Here is a 19,976-nt window from a genome sequence, read left to right as displayed (position 1 = left end):
TTCACAATTAAGCAAAGCTGCTTTCAAAAGAAATTTGAAAGTGAAGGTCACAGGGTAATTATGGCTACCAAATCCAGAGATAAAGATCCGGGTTGAAGTAGACTTAAAAGTTCAACAGAACCACCTCAAACTATACTATGAGATCAGCAAAAGATACGGGTTGGGGAGTAGTTGTGAAAATATTCAAAGCATCATTAGATGATGTTTTTTTGGATGAGGTTTGTAAAAATAAACTGAATAATATTTTCAAGGATATTAAAGAGAATTGTTGGCCCCATTCACTGTGGCATTATACAAAGCACCAGTGAGACACCCAGAGGGATACTGAAAGCTCTGGCAATTTATGCTGCAGGGAAAGGGATTAAAGAATCGAAGGAGAAAATGCCCTGAAACAAAGTGTGAGTTTAAAGATCATAGTTCCGATAAATAAATAAATATCATAGTTCCAAAAGGGGCTCTAGTACCCAGGTGACCACAAGGAATAGGTAATAAATACTGATAAAATATAGCATGTGATCATTAAGAGAAACTGTGTGTTGAGGAAATGCAATTAATTACATGTGGGACAGTGATGTTGTCTTAGAAACTTCACAGGAATTTGATTGCAAGAAACTTGCTTTCTCAGTAGCAAGTGGTCAGAGGCTCTAAAGAATGCTTAACTGGGTGGCCTGGGTGGTGCATTTGGTTAAGCATCTGACTGTTGGTTTTGGCTCAGGTCATGCCTTCAGGGTCGTGATATCAAGCCCAGCCCTGTGTCCCACTCCATGCTTACTGAGGCAGCTTGAGATTCTCTCACCCTCTGCCCCTCCTGTTCACTCTCTTTCAAAAAACAAACAAAAAAGAATGCTACATACCAATGAAAATTATATGCAAGTAAATGTAAACTAAAAGATTTGTGAACTGAGGCAAACTGGACTTTCAAAAATAACTTTTTTTCTAAGTGTTGAAGAAGATGAGGCAGACCTCATTATTCTGTATAAATACCAATAGCAGCAAGAATTGACACACAATAGAAACTTCCTTAACAACTTTCTCCTTCACTGGCTTGGCAGACCCTGCTTGCTGCCATCTACCTGTTTATATACAGTAAATGCCACCTTTTGGAGCACTGCCCCCTCCTACCCCCACTGTTAGAGCTTTAAGTACTTCTTAAGGGTTAATTTTGTTTATTTCAACCTCATTTTTCCATTGTGGTTACTATCACAAATACATACAAGTTAAATGTCATTAAAACAGTAAAATATGAGTATAAATCTAAAGCTGAAAGCTTTGAATGACTTGATATGGGTGAGCCATTAAAAACAAAAATTACTATCAAACTAAGTGTTGGAGCAAAAACTGTATCCGATTGTAAAGAAAAAGAATCATAAAAGCTCAAACTAATGCTGAAGTCAGATTGCTTGACTTTAAGGAAACCAGGCTGGTTATCTTAAGTAATGCATTACCCATGTAGTTGAAAGTACAACTAATGAATATACTGAAAGAAAACCCTTTGTCTTGTATAAAAAGATAGACAAATGATTATATATTCAGATATTTACATCTACAGCCTACTCCTATCTTGATTATATTAGACAAAGAACCGCCCCTTAAAGTCTGGATATTGCTACCTTCCTACAATACCACCTTTCTTTATGCTCTCCATTATGTATGAAATAAATAATATCCATGTATAGAACATTATTGAGATCTTAAATGATGAGGATATTTTGACTTGTCCGAATGACTTTTGGCCCCAGAATTTATCTTGGAGAAAACAGGTGTGTGTGTGTGTGTGTGTGTGTGTTTGTGTGAAATCTCTGCCAGCTAGTTTTCTTCTTTGGTTTTTCTTTGGAAAGAGCATTTAACGGGCACAATGAAATTAATTAAGTGTTCAGGCTAGTTGAACCTTACGGAAAAGTGGTTTTACTACTTTTCTGAGAAAGCAAGAACTGATGGCATTTCTTCATGTTTAAAATATTCCAAGAAGAATATTATTTCATATTCTTGCTTTAAACGAGTTGAGCCTATAAAAACAATAATTCTATTTTGTAATAGACCCAGTGATATGGTGCTTGGTTCTGCCATTGAAGTTCTCTCTATAGAAGATCATGTAATTCTCGGGATAATGGCTTTCATATATTAAGATTTCCTATGCCTATTTCTAAAACATGATCTACATCCATTCTTACAATTGATTTTCCCAAAGATTTAGAAATACTCCACTTAAATGGGTAACTTTTTCAATTGATATAAAATAATGTGTTAGCACTGTAACCTTCTACTATGGCTCTGATCTTAGCAATAATAACAGCAAATACTTATTTTAAATAGAGGCAATGCGGTAGGTATGTAAAATAGAAAATTGCATATAATTTCTACCCTTCGAAATTATGATCACTCTAAGCCACATGATCCACATGAAGTCAGGTATCTATTTTACATATCTTTCTATCCTCTGACTTTTAGCATATATGAACTCAGTAGATACTTATGAAAGTGGACTTTTAAAAACTAGTTTTAATGAAATTTTGCCTATTGTGTAAAGTATTTTTTAAAAATCTTGAATTTAACAAATACATTGAGGACCCAACATTCCTTTTGTCTGTCCAGAACTTTCATTTCATAGGCATACAAGTCAGAAAAAATATTTGCTTTGGGGCTGTTAAGATGTCAAATATTTGTTAATTTGTGTGTGTGTTCCTTATTAAATCCAATGCCTGGCAAAGCATCAATTTAGTTAGTAATATAAACTTTCCCACACTATATTTTTTTCTCTGAGTGGTCCAAACTCATACTACATATTTTCTCTGCTATCTACCTGTAACCAGAGGTAAAATTTATCTTCTTAAAACTCCATTTAGTTAAAAAAAAAAGCCCACAATATAGTATCTAAAATTTCCTAGTCTCCAAAAATAGCAATTGAGTATGTTTATTAATCACGATCAGAATGTGTCATTTATGGCATTGTGTTTATGATTTATATTACAGAAGAACCCCAATATAATACAGGTTGCTATTGCACAATCCTGGGTAAAATGCAAGCCAAGTCATGTCACCCAGAATGTAAGAACTCAGTGTATTTAATAATATCTTAGCCAGTGTATCTCAAATGTATGGTCATTGAGAAAAGGTGAAAAAAAAATATTTTTAAAGGAAAATTGCCCTAACACTGTTTGCCCTACTACATGAAATATTATTCTTTGTGTTTAAACCCTCTGAATTTATTTGATGGTTCTATTAATGACTCACTGTTTGGAGACAGTTTTCTGTGAGTCTCTATTTCTCTTTGTCTTTCCAGCACAGGCACTGACTCCCTTTTGAAGAATGCTATCCTTTCAAGGCTGTTTGTTGTACAAACAGCCTTGAAAAACAGAGATAGTGTCTTCCTCCAGAGAAAAAGACAAGTTTGTTTCCTGCACATTGAAATATAGATAATGGGAGGCAGGCTTACTGTTTCAAGGTTCCTAAGCTCAGAGTTCTTCTCCTCTGGACCCTCTTAGTGTCACTCAGTGAGAAGTGAGGCCTGAGAAAGAGGGGCCAGTGCTGACTCTGAATGCCTCAATTGCCTTGTCTCTGAGCCAGGAGTCTCATGTCTTCTGCTAGCATCCATGAAACTTGTATGCTAACAGGTTAGCTGCAGGTAGGGTAAAGTCTCAAACAATGTTCCCACATTATCAATTTAGCCATAAGGCCAATTTTGCCAATTTACTTCTACACCTTAGTCCCAAAGCAAATAGAAAATGTATTTTTCTGCAGCATCAACTTACTAATACTGCATTATGCTACAAAGTGTCTCCAGAAGCACCTCCTCTTTTAGCAGAATGAAATCTCTTACTCCTCTCTATTCACCCAGGAGCTTCACTTAGAGCTTCCTGCTAATCCTGGGGATTTCCATAGTTGGCAGAGATGGGACACACCCATATTGCTCTAGATGAGAAGCATTACTGTAAGACTATCTGTAGTAATGAGGAACTACAGGAACATTCTCAACAACTTAGATTCATTCTGTGTCTCATTGCTTCTACAACCATATTATTCCACAGATCATGAATGCTTCAAGGTTGACTCATAGTCATGAAGAATGCAAAACAGCTCTAGTAACCCATGTTTCTTCCATGCATCGTATTTACACCAGCAAGAAAAGCTCAGATTAGGTCACTCATACTGGCAGTGTTCCACATCAAGTTACTTGTCATGTGGTACTTCCCACATACATCTCGCTGGGTGCCTTTGGCTCTGGGCCAATCATTTCATCCAGGATAAGCAGGGTTACTTTCATTGCATATCCACACATATAGCAAAAGCCATAACCACTTGAAGAATAGCTTTAATGTTGCTTTCCTTTGCAGAGGGCCATATATAGTCATTATTGGCCATCTACTAGTGCCTCAAGTAACATCTTAACATCATTATGCCTCACTACATAAACATTGAATCAGGAAAGTCTAGCGATTAAAACACTAAAGAGATCAGTTTGCTCCATCTTCTTGTTTTTGTAGGTCAGTAAGCTGAGTTCCCCCAGAGCTAAGCTGGATGGAAACCCTGGTCTTCCACTTCCTATTCAACATGATTTCCACACAATGCCCACATATGGGCCTCATATCCCTTCTTTGGAAGGCAGCAAGTGCATTAGCCCCTCAAATGCAGAGCCCTCGTTTCCAGGCTCTGCCACAAAGACTGCTCCATGGAGTGGCATATTCTGTCCCTCTTTGTCTTTTTCTCTCTCTCTTTCCCTCTCAGTCCCTCCCTCCCTCTCTTTTCAGATTCAGTTGATTCACCTTAGATTCGCATATAATCTGATTCGGATTGCATTTTTTTTAAAGATTTTTATTTATTTATTTGAAGAGATCACAGGTAGACAGAGAGGCAGGCAGAAAGAAAGGAGGAAGCAGGCTCCCTGCTGAGCAGAGAGCCCGATGCGGGACTCCATCCCAGGACCCTGGGATCATGACATGAGCCGAAGGCAGAGGCTTTAACCCACTGAGCCACCCAGGTGTCCCTCGGATTGCATTTTTAATTTTTCTCCCTTCTTGCATGCTTCTGCATGATACCACTTAATTTTAAATAGTCTCCAGTTTCTACTTTGTGAATTGCTTATTACCACAAACAACCCAGAGAAACAAATTCTCAGGTTTTGTGCTCTTCATGATCTTCATGATCAAGCCTGGATACCACAGTCTCCAGGAGGCTTCCCTGGTGGAAGAATGGATGCCATGCTCTTTGTGTGTGCTCCAGTAGCCAACAGCATTGCCTGCCATTGCCTGATCCCAGCATCTCCTCACTGCCCAGTTACCTGGTGGCTTCCCATACTGAACTGTGAGCTCCTGGTGGACAAGACCCATACCTCTTTCTGGGTTGGTATCCCAGCACTTGGAATACCTGATGCATGCCCAGCAAGTGCTTTATAATGCATTTTGTTCCACCCACCACATTTACACCACCGTTATTTATCCCTTCCAGAATTCCTTGCTTAGCTTTGTTCATTACTTCTTATTTCTTCCTATTCCCATAGGGCAAAAGAATAAGGGAACAATCTCTCAGACACAAAATCCTACAAAAATCTAACCAAAAGATAATAGAGCAGTAGGAGGGAGAGTTTACTACATTGAATTTCAACTGTGCATTCCTTTGTCTTTAAGCTCAGATGGCTCTCTTTCGGCCTCAGACAGATGTCAATTTTAGGGCCATCTCTTTGGAAACATGGACCAAATTTATCTATGATATTCGTGGAGCAGATCAACATAGACAATGAGTCCAGCTCTTAGCAAGTGGCAAAAGATGGACAGTTCTTAATAATTCCTGATTCTTCAAGATGCCAATTACGAAATGACCAGCAAAGTGGAATTTCTGTAAACTAAGAACAAGACGACTCAGAGGATATGTGACCATGCTCCTTTTAGGCTACTCACATCCCTCCTCGTGTAGAAAGGGACAAATTGTGCCAGGGTCAGGGCTAGAAGGAGGGGGTTGATGGCAAGAAAACTTGAGGCAACATCTGGGGTGATGGAAATATTGAATATTATTATTGTAGGGGTGGTTCCCTGACATTGGTCAAAATTCAGCAACTTGACAAATAATTAAAATCGGCATATATAAATTGGCATATATAAATTGTACATCAAAAAAACGATTTTTTAGAAAGAAGGAAGGACAAATCAAGTCAAGAAACAGATCTTGTATATGATAGCAATGTACCTCTTTAGACGCAAAATAGAATGGGGGGAGAATTCAGCATTTCTGCCCTATCATGGTCCAACAAAATTGTCTTGATGTAATGTCTTTAGAGGATAATAAATCTCTTCTAGTCCTGTCTGACATCATCTGCAAGTGTATTCTCCCCACTAACTCACGCAGGTAGAAATAAACACAGAATAGTCGAGGGAAAAAGTCCAGCCCTTCGGCTAGTCAGACTAGAACACCGAGGACCGGGGAGGGGGCAAAGTGATATTTCTCTCCAATGGGCACGCTGCCGATGAATATAAATCATGAGGGTGAATAAGTTCCCTGTCTGACTGGATTTGTGACTGAAGGTCCTTCAAAGATTGACCTGGATAAGAAAAACTAGGGCAGCATTTGAAAGTGATGTCGCGTGTCTCCATCAGTCCCGGCAAGGCTCCAGCCAAATGCAAGGAGGAGACAAATGCCTGATGAATAATCTGGAAGGGGGCTCTGCTTACTCCCTAACTAGAGCACTCGGGGCCAACTTCAGCTAAAGCTGTCATGTCCAAGACAGGGCTCCTGAGGCTGACACTACAACGGGAACAAAAATGCAAAACCCTTTGCTTTCACTTTATGATGGTGTATGCTTTATAACCACAGGTTGTTCTGTCTCTCTTAGAAGCTGTCTCCCCTTCTTCTGGGTATCCTCCTTCCCTTCTGGGTCTTGCCAGTTCTCCGCCATCCTCTGAGCCCTGTACAATCATCCCTTGTCCCTCCTCAGACTCCTCCCAGCAGCTCAGTCTTTAAATTTCTTCTGTGCTCCTAATCTTTCCTATTCTGCTTAGCCCTGCAAGGCCTTCCTTATTATTTCTGCATAACATTCCTTGAGCTCTACCAACATGGTCTTGTCTCTCGTGCTTGAAGGAACACAGCATGGCCCACCAAAGGATCATTTCCCTCAAATTCTCATTCTTTTTTTTTTTTTTTTTAAAGATTTTATTTCTTTATTTGACAGAGAGAGATTACATGTAGGCAGAGAGGCAGGCAGAGAGAGAGAGGAGGAAGCAGGTTCCCTGCCAAGCAGAGAGCCCGATGTGGGACTTGATCCCAGGACTTTGGGATCATGACCTGAGCCGAAGGCAGCGGCTTAACCCACTGAGCCACCCAGGCGCCCTCAAATTCTCATTCTTGACTTGCATTTCTCATACACCGCAAAGGCCATGTTTTGCTTACTTTCCTCAGATGCTGGGCACACATTGGCTCTCTTGGGCTATCTCTGGCCGAGGAAGGCCCTTCCCTGAGGATGAGGAATTCTGTGGCCTGTGGGCCCCTGGAGAGCCTAAGACAAGGAAGCATCCTGTATTTGCACACTTCAGGTTATCCTGCAGGGTGGGACAGGCTACCCCCTGCTTCCCTCCTTGTGCCCTCTCCCTTCCCAAGACTCTTGCCTCTGGGCCACTGTTCTGTGATTGCTGAGGAAAATTTCATGACCATGGAGGGGATCACCTCCCTCCACACCCCTTCAAGGGCTGTCCAGCCTAACCAGGCTGTGCCTGCTGGCACAGGTCTGCTGTTGACTCAGTGTGTTGTGTTTTAAATGGACACCTTCTGTTTTACTTACTGGGATGATAGTTCTCAAAACCTTGTAATCTAGTTTTTCTTTTTCTTTTTCTTTCTTTCTTTCGTTTTCTTTTTTTTTTTTTTTTTTTTTTAAGATTTTATTTATTTGACAAATAGACACACAGCGAGAGAGAGAACAATTTCCCGGGTAGCTAGCAAAGACCTGGCCCAGCATGGTGGTTGATTGATTATAAGGATGACTTGTGCCTGGAGGGAAAAGGAGAGGGAGGGGTGATTCCCAGTTGCATCAACCCTATGCAACAGGAGGCTAGACCTAAGTTTTCTCATGGTCTTGCTGTTTTCATGGAGATTCAAAAGCTGAGAACAATGAAGAAAAGATACATTCTCAAGAGAGGCACCTGCCCCCTCATCTTCCCAGAGCTATTGTCAGGACCCTCAAGGAATAGGGCCAATCCCTCCCTTCCACCACGACATAGATCGGGAGCATGATCAGAGAGGGAAGGTTAAGTGAGGATCCATTAAAGCTAGTTGCTCAGTGCAGTTCTTACCTTGAGCATGCCCCATCTCTGCCTCAGACAGTATGAGAGGGGTTTGGGTGGAACCGTTTAGAGAAAAAAACCCATGTGCCCTAGATTGTGAGGGCACAGTGCCTACCAAGTAAAAGCCTCGATGAGTTTCAAACACATAGATTGACGTGTACACTGTATTCTATTTACATTTAAATACACTATATGGAGAAAAGAAGAGAGAATAAAAGAATGGGAAATTGAAATGGGCAAGAAGGTGAGAGTTTGTCTCCCAGTTGTGGGTTCAGCTGATGGCTTGAGTCTCACTATGCATTACAGTGATACAGGGTATCTCCCACCTTTCAAAAGTTCCTGTGAGGCCACTTCACTTTCACATAAGACCTACTCTATTATTACTGTTTCTGCTAACCAAGGAAATCCGAAGGGGACTTTTGCTTTTACGAGAAAAGGCAAAAAGCAATACTAGTGTCCAGCATTTGTTTTGCATCTACTGAGCTTTTCTGGGGGCCTCATGCAACCAGAGCAGTGAGACCAACCCCACCAAGCTCCTTCCCCAGGGAACCACACTCAGCAGCTCAGAATCCAGCCACCATAGCTTTGAACTGTGTCTGTGAACATCCATACTTCCCTTCTATTTATTTTGTTCATCTGTTAGCAAGATGTTATTGCGGAACCTGGCCTGGATCCTGGTGGAAGAACCAAGGAGCACTCAGAGACTTTGGAGAATTGGAGGTTTATTTAACACCAGTGGGCTCAGAGGAGGTTGTTCTCCAAAGGTCTGAGCCCCTAGCACAAGCCAGGGAGGGAGATTTATACCCTCTACTTCTACATGCTTGGTACTTTTGGTGTGCACGGGAAACGGGGTAGGAAAGAAGAACCGGGAAGGGCTTTGACACAGGGACTGGAATTCCCTTGCTGGTTTGGTCAGCCATCTTAGAGTACAGTTTTTCCCAATCATTCCCCCCTTTGATGCCCTTTTAAACACCTAGTTTGGAGGGCATCATTATCATCTATTACCATGGCCCTGCAAGGCTAATATTTGGGCAGTGGCTTGCCTGGTAACAGGTTTTCTCTGATCTTAGCAATCCATCTTAAGGTTCCTAAGGCTGCCCAATAAGCAATTAACAATAACAAGTTTCTGGGAGAATGTCCAGTCAGATGGGGCAGCAATGTAAAGTTCATCTCTTGAGGTAAGAGTGTTGGTGTCATGCCTACAATAGACAGGACCACGGTGAACAGATGTCCATCAGTTGGTGGAAGTCTCATTGAAGGTGGAGCTGGAGCAGGTATGTAGGATCTGGTAGGGCTTTCCACTGGTGTGGTTCATCCAGCTGGTGAGATCCTCCTTTACTCTAGAGTGGTGGACCCATTCGGTGACACCTAAGGCCCTGAGGGCAGTAGGAGGTGGTTAGAACAACAGTGTGGGACACTTTCCACCATGATTTGAGAAGATCCTTTCTAAAGCTTCTCAGGAGATGGGCCTTCTAGTTTTTCCCAGGGCTTAGAGGTGTTGGGACACCTCTAAGTTTCCAATCTGTTCAAGGTCTTCTCTAAGACTACTTACTATGGTGGGGGGGTGGCCTGCCATAGAGCTTTCTTGGTGAATTATACTTGCAGCAATCTTTTAAATCCCGTTGACTAGAATAAACAATATCAATGACGTCCAACAGTTATGCTCTACAGAAGTGCAACGTTCAGGTCCAGGCATAAGGGTAACTGGATTTTAAAGTCTGGCAGGTTTTAGGTATTATTTCAGACACCTCTATCAGTGTAGCCTGGTATTTAATAAGTTGGCCTCCATCATCCATTGGTGGCCTTTGGTTTCTAAGACAAATCTGGACCTGATGCAAAGTCATTACAGTCAGGGATTGTCCCATAGTGAGCTTTAAGGCTCCTTTTATGAGGAGGGCTGTTCTATGCTTAGCTAAAGCCTTTGATTGTAATTGTACCTCAATAGAGGTGGCTTCTAGGATAAATATGACTAAGGGATGAAAGCACTAAGAAGCCCTTTTCTTGAGTTGTCCAGCCTTAACAATATCCTAATTACAAAGGAGCACAAGCAAATGGGAGAAAACTTGTCAAGAGGTAAGGGGAGTCCCACATGCATCATCCAATAAAATCATAAAGAAAGTGGGGTCATCTATTAGCTCCACAAGTCCATAGTTAATCCTATGGGGTAGGGTATGTTTCTGGTTTTTAGGCAATTTCTTTTTTTTTTTTTTTAAGATTTTTATTTATTTATTTGATAGACAGAGAGAGATCACAAGTAGGCAGAGAGAGAGGGGGAAGCAGGCTCCCTGCTGAGCAGAGAGCCCAATGTGGGGCTCGATCCCAGGACCCTGAGATCATGACCTGAGCTGAAGGCAGAGGCTTAAACCACTGAGCCACCCAGGCGCCCCTTAAGCAATTTCTTATCCTAGCCCACAGAATTAGTTAAGGTGATAGTTAAGTTATACATTTGTTGAGGATCAATCCCATTTTCCAGTTGCTTAGATAATTATGTGCCCATGGGGTTATTATCCCCACACAATAATCAGCAGAAGATTATCTATATATGAGTTACTGTGGTAATTTCTCTTAAGTTTACCTCTAGTTGTCTAGCTTAGGTAAACAACAAACATTTAAAGACAACCCAATCTAGAACTTAACATCCACAAAGGTGTGTTACTGAAACATAATTTTTCTTTCTAAATAACCCTCATTTCCAGAGATAGCCAAATTAGGACTAATTTATTTGAAAAACAAGTCCAGTTTAAACAGATTTGGCCCAATTATTTACATAAGATCAGCAAGAACAGTGAGTGATCATATAGATCTTTTAGAATCTGCTTTGCTGGAACTTCTTATAAAGAATCTCAGTTGAACTTTCAGTAGCCTTTCCAGACCAGAAACCAAGCCAAGTACTTGCCATCAGACATGTTTACAACACCTGTAGATTTGGGTAGATTCTTGTTTGTGAGGTCCCCAAAGAGAAAACCTGCTGGGAAGTGACTTTCTTTACTCACCTGGTAAGGCTGCTGGGAACTCTGTAGGCAAGGTATCAAGCCAACAGTTCTAAGGGGCTTTATGGCTCCAGGTTTCATAAAGTCAACTTAGGTCCTTAAAGCTATCTGGTCATATCTGAGTCTATGCATGTCTTTCTCAAAAGACATTCCAGTCAAAGCCTTGGTAAAATAACCAATGTTTCCAATAGTGTCCTATTACACGGAGAACAGATTCTTTTTTTTTTTTTTTTTAAGATTTTATTTATTTATTTGACAGACGGAGATCACTAGTAGGCAGAGAGGCAGGCAGAGAGGAGGAAGCAGGCTTCCGGGACCCTGGGATCATGATCCGTGCCAAGGGCAGAGGCTTTAACCCACTGAGCCACCCAGGCACACTGGAGAACAGATTCTTATTGAACTTATGCAAATAACTGATTGCCATGGAAGAAGGAATACTTACTGAGACCTTTTGAGTTTCAGAGGATTCAGAAAGAGAAAGTTGAATGCTTTGATTTGTTTACAAATGAATATTTTTACATTTCTGTAAGTCACAGATAACTTAAGTAAAATTTTTCTTAGTCTGGAACAGCAAACATTAGAGAATGAGCAATGTCTAAAATAAGAGGCATAACGCTATAATCTTTTAGTTCATTTACTCCCATGTTACTAATTCTGGTTTAATTTGAATGCAGCTTTAGTTAGTTCTGGAAGTTCTTTCCCATTTCAGTTTTAGGGTTTCTAATATATTGGATACCTGTATTTATCCTGAAAATCCTTTATATGAATCTCCTTTAAGGTGAAACTCATTTTACAAGAGAATTAAAACAATTATAAATGACAAAAACGCAGAATAGATATGGTTAAAGAGCTGATGAGAGTTTACAATTTAGCTGGTAAGGAAATCAGGTTATTTCTGTTACACATAACACTTCAATAATAATAATATCAAGTGATGACTTATCAAAATATTGAAATTTGGGGAAATGTATAGAACCTCTAGAATCATTATAACATTTACCCAAATGTAACCCAAGGTTGATCATTTGTTTAGCAGTACTTCCTGAGTAACTTAGTATACCAAGGAAAAGCCTAATGAGTTAAAGAGATTTCATTTGCAGTTTAAATCTTGTCAACATTTTCTAAAATCTTAGAAAGTTTTAAAGCACATGCCTAAATATAATTAGAGATGTTAAACACCTGATGGGGCAAAATGTGGAAAATGGTTTTTCTGGACAGGCAAGGAGGAAACAACTATTTACGTTTTCTTCCTGACAGCAGATCAATTAACCTAAGAAAAGTTTGTCCTTTTAACAGAGAGAAAACCAGTTTTCTATACCAGTGTCTTTTTAAAAATTCATTTCAATCTTAGTCCATCGTGGCCATACTTAAAATTATTTTTCTGAAGATTTCCCTTCATAAACCTTCTACAACTTTCCTTTGCATTTAGGTTTTGTTCCAAGCCATTTTCCTTCCAAAAAATCATCTCATTTAGGATAAAATTACCTTCTTTTCCTTCAACAAAATGCATTCCCATTACTTCTATCTTTCTTACATATCTCCTACTTTTCCACATAGAGTTTTTTCCCTTATTTCCATCAGTCATAGTTACAGTTAGCATAATTTTGTACTCTTAGAAACACCTTAATAGCTAGCAATGGCTAAGTATTAACCCTTTGTGAACTGTTACAACAGAATTCTTTAGATGGCAACTTTATTAATCGGTTAAGCACAAGACATGTTTACCAACAGATTCATTTTGTTTTTTATTTTTTTTTAAAGATTGTATTTATTTATTTGACACACAGAGAGAGAAAGAGATCACAAGTAGGCAGAAGAGGCAGGCAGAGGGGGAGGGGAAAGCAGGCTCCTTGCTGAGCAGAGAGCCCAATGTTGGACTTGATCCCGGGACCCTGAGATCATGACCTGAGCCGAAGGCAGAGGCTTAACCCACTGAGACACCCAGGCGCCCCTTACCAACAATTTTAAATATTCTTAGTTTCTTTGCCTACATATTCTTTGTTTCTTTAGTAAGTCAAAAGCACAAACCTATGTCCAGTAATTAATAACTTACCATTTTATCCTATTTGAAAGACCTAGATGTTCAACGAATTTCATTCCATTTATCATTCAACCAAAACTTTAAAGTTTCAGGTTACCAAAGACTTCAAAAGTTATATTAACAATTACCCATGAAAACTTTGAGACAATTAACCATCAGTTTAGTCATTATTTTGGAAACACATTTCAACAGTGATAACGAGCTTATTTGACCTTCAGTAAACCTTGATAGAATAAAAATTTCACGTTTGCCACTGATAGCTTAAAAGACACATCTGTCTGAACTAAACCAACAAGCTTAGTTTAAATGCTGAAATATGTTCCACTAGCATCTTCCCCATGGTCAGTTTTCACCTGAGACACGTGGGGAAATCTGGAGTGGGTGGTGTTAGTTCCTAGAGTTGCTCTTCTTGCTCCTTGACAGTGATGCCTAAGCCAGTGAGGATGGTCTAGAAGCCAGTAATGCAGGCCGCATCCAAGGTGGTGCAAAAACAGGAAAAAGAAAGATGGGGAGGCAGAAGAGACAAAGTGTTGCCAGAGGGCAGAGAAAGGGTTCCTGGTTCAGGAGATCATCAGCTCCAGAGGAGCAGATGCCATGTTTTCACACCAACAAGGGCAGGAACAGACAATCCATATTGGGCCAGAGAAGACAGGGAATTCCCTAAAACAAAGGAGGTTTTGCAGCTGCTTGGGAATATTCTTAAAGTCCCTATCCTGAAGGACACCTGGGATCATGACCTGAGAGGAAGGCAGACGGTTTAACCCCCTGAGCCACCCAGGCGCCCCTCCCACTTTCTCTTAAAGGTAAATATGAGAGCTGTTATTTTTCATTCTGTTTCTGTCTGGATCAAGTTTCCTGTGGGCTATCAGAGCTGCTAAATCGGGTATCTCCCTACACATGTCACTTACCAGAAGCAGGAGCACTATCTTCCTGCAGCTCACCTTTAGGCCCCAGGTCAGAGGAGGACTGTGGTCCCCACACTTTCTGATGGGTTCATCCTTATCCAGAGCTCATCCCCATTGCTGCTCCTGACGCCCACTGGCCAGGGCCTCCCTGATAGGCTTTGCTTCCTTACAGACGCTGAGCTCTTTTACTTGGGTTACAAATGTCCTACTTTGGTCTTTGGTCCTATTAGCACAGAATTGGACCCATGGGGGCAGAGTTTGGGCTATCTGAAGCCAAGAATCAATACACGGGAATTGGTCAGTGTGTCTGGGAGTCCCGACCATAATTTTGTAAATGACCTGGACAGTGGGTAAGTCTTAGGGCCCCTCAGAGGGCCAGTTGACCCCAAAGGTGGCACATTCCAATTCACATAATGTGCCGAATTTCCCAGATGTTTTGATCCCAGAGTCTCCTGAGAATCGCTTCTTAAAATTTTGAGCATACAGTCTAAGACCATAGGTTTTGAATCAGTCATCATGCTCACCATGATGTGCAGGCAGGCTCCCTTGACCACCCTGTGTGTTCCCTCCCTGTGTCATTGGCATGAAGACAAATGAAGGGTGGGTGTCCCTTCAAAGGACAGACCAGTCAGATGTCCTCCTGTCCACCATCCCAGAGGACACCTGGGTGCCTCTTAGCCTTAGCAAGTCCGTATGAATCCCAGACTGGCACCCAAAGGGGCTCGCCTTAGACCCTATGAGGTCACCAGAGAAGCATGTTAGGGCCACTCAGACTCCATAGGCTTCTGGGGACCCTAGGGTCCCCATCTGTGGAGCCACAGAATCCATATGCCTGACAAGCCAGGTCGAACTACACATTCATTGACACTTTCACACCTAAGTTATTACAGTTCCTCCCCTCCAGAAGGCCCTGAACTGTGGAATTCCTTCCAGAAATTCCTTTCTGGAATTCCTGACCTGAAGGACCTCCCCACAGGAAGGCCCTACTTGTGAGACTTCTAAGAGGTCTCTGGGAGGTGATCAGTCTCCCCTTCTACCCTCAGGGGTGGGCCTGACTGGGTCCTGGGGCACCAGATCTTACCAGAATCCAAAGTCAGGACCAGGTCCTCAGCTGCCAAGTCTCCATTGAGTCTGGGTGGGAACAGCAGGGCAGGCCAGCCTGAGGTGACCGGGCGGGAGACTGCCAAAAATCAGGCAGGGCGCACCTTCTCCCTTACGGTCCCTCATTCTGGCACTACCCCACCATTGCCCCAAATCAATGGGCCAGTGCGGTTGGGTTTCCTGGTCAGGGAACCAAATGTTGCAGAACGTGGACTGGATCCTGGTGGAAGAACCAAGCAGCACTCGGAGACCTTGGAGAATCAGAGTTTATTTAACACTGGTGAGCTCAGACGAGGCTGTTCTCCAAAGGTCTGAGCCCCTAGCTCAAGCAGGGAGGGAGATTTATACCTTTCTACTTCCACATACTTGGTATTTGGTGCACGTGGGAGAGGCAGTAGGAAGGAAGAACCTGAAGGGCTTTGAGACAGGGACTGGAATTCCCTTGCTGGTTTGGTCAGCCATCTTAGAGTACAGTTTTTCTCAATCAGTGTGTCCTAAGGTATCAGCAAATCCTAAGAGAGATTGCTTTTTGAGTCTGGGAGCACTCAAAGGAATTTTCTAAATCAATGGCAATTGCTCCTCCTCTTTGTGGCTGTTTTGGTTCATTAAAGGTTTCATAGGACTGTTTGGCTTTTGGATACTGGGGATGAGGTGAGGGGAGGAAGGGGATCTGTGCTTCCCAGCAAGCTGATTTAACATGGTTATCACTGGACTGGGCAGAATTGTCATCTTCACCAAAGTCGTTAGATGTCCTGCTGGAGAGCCCCAATCCAGGATTGCAGAGGGGACCACCACATTCCACCCATCTCACAGTCAGTTTGTGGTTACAGCATCTGGACAGAGACAGAGTTAAATTTGTTGCACTTGTTACACTTGTGCAGAAAGCAGCTGCTTGGTTCTTACTAGGTGACCTGCGTCCCTAGAATAGAAATAATGTTGCCATTTCCTACCCCATGCAGGTATTTTAAATACATTTTAGGGAAAGACAGGCTAAAAAAGTTGGCTAATTCTTAGGTAATTCAGGCATGCCACTCAAATGTTGGGGCCCTAGGACCCACCCACAAGAAAAAAAACAAGCCCACACCCTAGAGTTCCCCAGACCTTTGTCTCTCTTTACTGGCCGGCTCTTCCCTTGGAGTGTACTTTATCTTTCTTTTTCTTTAAAGATTTTTTTTTAAGATTTTATTCATTTATTTGACAGAGAGAGCACAAGTAGGCAGAGAAGCAGGCAGAGAGAGGGGGAAGCAGGCCCCCTGCTGAGCAGAGACCAGATGTGGGGCTTGATCCCAGGACCCTGAGATCATGACCAGAGCCGAGGGCAGAGGCTTAAACCACTGAGCCACGCAGGCACCCCTTCTTTAAAGATTTTATTTATTTGAGAGAGAGAGAGCAAGAGAAAGAGAGAGAGAACATGAACAGGGGCAGAGGGAGAGGGAGAAGCAGACTCATCGCTGAGCAGATCCCAGGACCCTGGGATCATGACCTGAGGCAAAGGTACCCTTTCAGAGTGTACTTTAATAAAACTTTCTTCTGCCTTCCTTTCATTTCCTCTTCCCTTAATTCTTTACTGTGGCACCGAAAAGAACCGAAGCTTCTTTCCTTTTCCATCTCACTCTCTGTAACACTTTGATGAATCTAAATATTTCATCCACCTCAATACTGGAAGATATTTTGAGAGGCATACTAAGTCTTAATCTCAAAGCCAGAACTCAGTGAAAGAAACATGATATCCCACAGCTGTGAGATGCAGAGGCAAAGCAAGAGAAAGGCCAGGTAAGCAGGACAGGTCCAGGTCATCAGGAAAGAGTAAAAATATTTTGAATTTTCAAATAATATAAAATGTTCAGGGGCTTTTTCTTTTCCTTCTGGGTGGCCCAATACTAGTCATAAGATTAATAAACACAAAAGAAAAATGGTGAGAGGATAATAATGCCTAAAGTAAAACACTATCTTTTTACTTGTTAACCTTAAAAATAAAACAGCCAGCTATTTTACCGCAAAATGGGTTTGTTAGGACTATCAGAGAATTGTAGTTCAGGACTTGGAAGCTACAGATTCAGGACAAATTCAGACATGTCCAACATACAAAGGAGAAAAATGTTAGTGTATGGAGAAGGAGGAGGAAATTGGGAGGGGCTGTTTTGAGTAAAAGTCAACTGGAGAAAAGTGAGGGTTTAGGGTGAAGACTATTCCCCATTGACTGATTTCCAGGGTATTCCATTTCTTGTAAAAGATGCAACTTATATCTCTTCCTGTTGAGGATTCTTCTGTTCTAGTCTATAATTGACAATTCTTCCTGTAGCTGACACTGAGTGGTAGGCCTCCCGGGGCCAGCCACCTGACTCTACCTTAGTGAGGTTTCCATTTATTGATTTTCATATACTTATTGGGGTGTTTATGTATTTCTCATAAATAAACTTTTAAAATTTTCAGGAGGCTTTGCCTATTTTTAAAATTATTTATTCTTACTGTAGGGACATTGTCTTGCTTTCATATTTGTTCTGGTACACTGGCTTTTGGTAACATTCGTAGCTGTCTGGCTTTATGTGGGATGGACAGTCCTCAGAGGATAACACTACTGAAAGGGAGCCCAGAGATCAGGAGCTCCTGAAGCGAGAGAATTACAAGTGACTCTTGGACAATTAAGGGGTCAGGGGCACCAACCCCCTGCATAGTCAAAAACCTGAGTGTACCTTTCAACTCCCTGGAAGCTAATTAATAGCCTACTGCTGACCAGAAGCCTTGCCAATAACATAAACAATTGATTAACACATATTCTATATATTATATATTGTATTCTTAAAGTAAGATAAAAAAAAGAAATTGTTATTAAGAAATAATAAGGGAGAGAAAATAAATTTATAGTACCGTATTGTAAAAACTCTGGGCATAAGTGGACCCACAGAGTTCCAACTTGTTTTGTTTAAGGGTCAACTGTATTTCTTTAGAGTCACTGATGCAGAAAGCAAAGCTGGTTTAAGTCCAGACAGTGTGGTTTATACAGAACACGTTGTCTGACAGCATGTGACTCTTAGTCTAGGTGAACCTACGTTGCTTCATGCAGAAGTCTTCTTGTTATCTGTGGGGGAGGCAACTCTTGTATATCTCCTTGGCTACTCCAATAGCTGGCCTTGGAAAGTTCTATGGTCTTACACTCGAGACTCTCAGATCCTAACATGCTCTGTAGACTTCTTGGCCTTCATCTTGGTCCCTGTCCTAGAGATAGTGTATGCCTTCATCTCCATGCCAACAGTAGGTTTTTAACTTGGCATACAACTTCCTGACTTTTGCTTAAGGGCACTGTGATCTAGACCACCAATTCTGGGATTCAGAATTCTTTTTGTTGTTGTTATATAAATTAACCCATTTATTATAGGCTAGCAGTGTTTCAAATGGTGGAGCTTCTGCTGGTCTTTCAACTCTTTCAGTGTTCTGATGGCAGACTTCATGGACAGCAGAAGTGGTATTGTAGGTCCAGCTACCACTGGCTACTATTTTTATGCAAGAACCATGATGCCAGATCCCCACAGCTCATCTTTTCATCTTGGTTTTGCCACAGAAGCCGCAAGTATACTTAGCATGCTAGATTATTTAAATCTTCACCATTTTCCTGAAGGAGGCACCATAACCAGTCCCATTGTCACCAAGGATTCTGACCTTCTTGGTGTGTTTAGCCATGTTGCTAAAAACTAGGTCTGAACCCAGAGAGTGGAATTCAGAATTGTTAACTCTCAATGTTCATTCATATTTCTTTCAGAAAGTTTCCTCTAATTTGCGTGTTATCTATGGAAGGCAATTTATATTCTAAAATATTTTTATTAAATTCCTTGTCCACTTAGTGAGACCCCAAGAACCCCACAATCACACAATGTAAATTTAAGAGCTGAAAAGGATGTCTCAGAAATAAAAAGCTTTTTAAAAAAAACTTCTTTCCAGGAAGAGACAGTTTCCCAAGGCAGACTAGAGGGAAGACACTGGAGGCAGAAAGAATTAGGCACACATTCTAGCTCTGCTACTTAGAAAAGCCAAGAACTTGGACAAATTTCTCAGGCTATGGGAATCTCAGGGTTCCTGTCTGGAATCACAAGGTAATGGCTGAGTTTTTTCTAGGTTTAAGAGAGATCGTCTATATAAAGCCCTTAGCACTGCTTGCCTGTTAGATGTTAGCTGTCAATGCAAAATGAATCCCAGGTATTATGGCCCTTATTTTGGATTCAGTAAAACCAGTCTCTCGAGGAGTACTTAAGACCCTGGCTCTGTTGCCGCTGTGAGAGTGGGAATCCAGGTTCGTCCACTTGTTGGCTGTATGCTCTCAGGTAAGATGCTTGACCTCTCTTGTCAGTGGACCACACAGACACACACGCACACACACACTCAGAGGACACTCAAGAATCTTCAGAGAAGGGGCGTCTGGATGGCTCAGTGGGTTAACCCTCTGCGTTCAGCTCAGGTCATGATCTCAGGGTCCTGGGATCGAGCCCCGCATGGGGCTCTCTGCTCAGTAGGGAGCCCGCTTCCCCCCTCCCCTGCCTGCTTCTCTGCCTACTTGTGATCTCTCTCTCTCCCTCTGTTAAATAAATAAATAAAATATTAAAAAAAAAAAAAGAATCTTCAGAGAATGCTTTAGAGAGATAAACATAATCCAACTCATAAGAGTGGTAGGGATTAGAAGTCAAAT

At 41.6% G+C, this 19,976-nt stretch overlaps 1 pseudogene; it reads right to left on the bottom strand.

The window, feature by feature from the left end:
* Positions 1–18,675: 18,675 nt before the first annotated feature.
* Positions 18,676–18,992, bottom strand: LOC122905348 (annotated as a pseudogene).
* Between the last annotated feature and the right edge of the window lie 984 nt (positions 18,993–19,976).

The sequence above is a fragment of the Neovison vison genome, chromosome 4 (assembly GCF_020171115.1).
Source record: "Neovison vison isolate M4711 chromosome 4, ASM_NN_V1, whole genome shotgun sequence".
NCBI classification, from domain to species: Eukaryota; Metazoa; Chordata; class Mammalia; order Carnivora; family Mustelidae; genus Neogale; species Neogale vison.
Note: the sequence above shows the minus strand (reverse complement) of the source record. Positions and strands in the feature narration are given on the sequence as shown.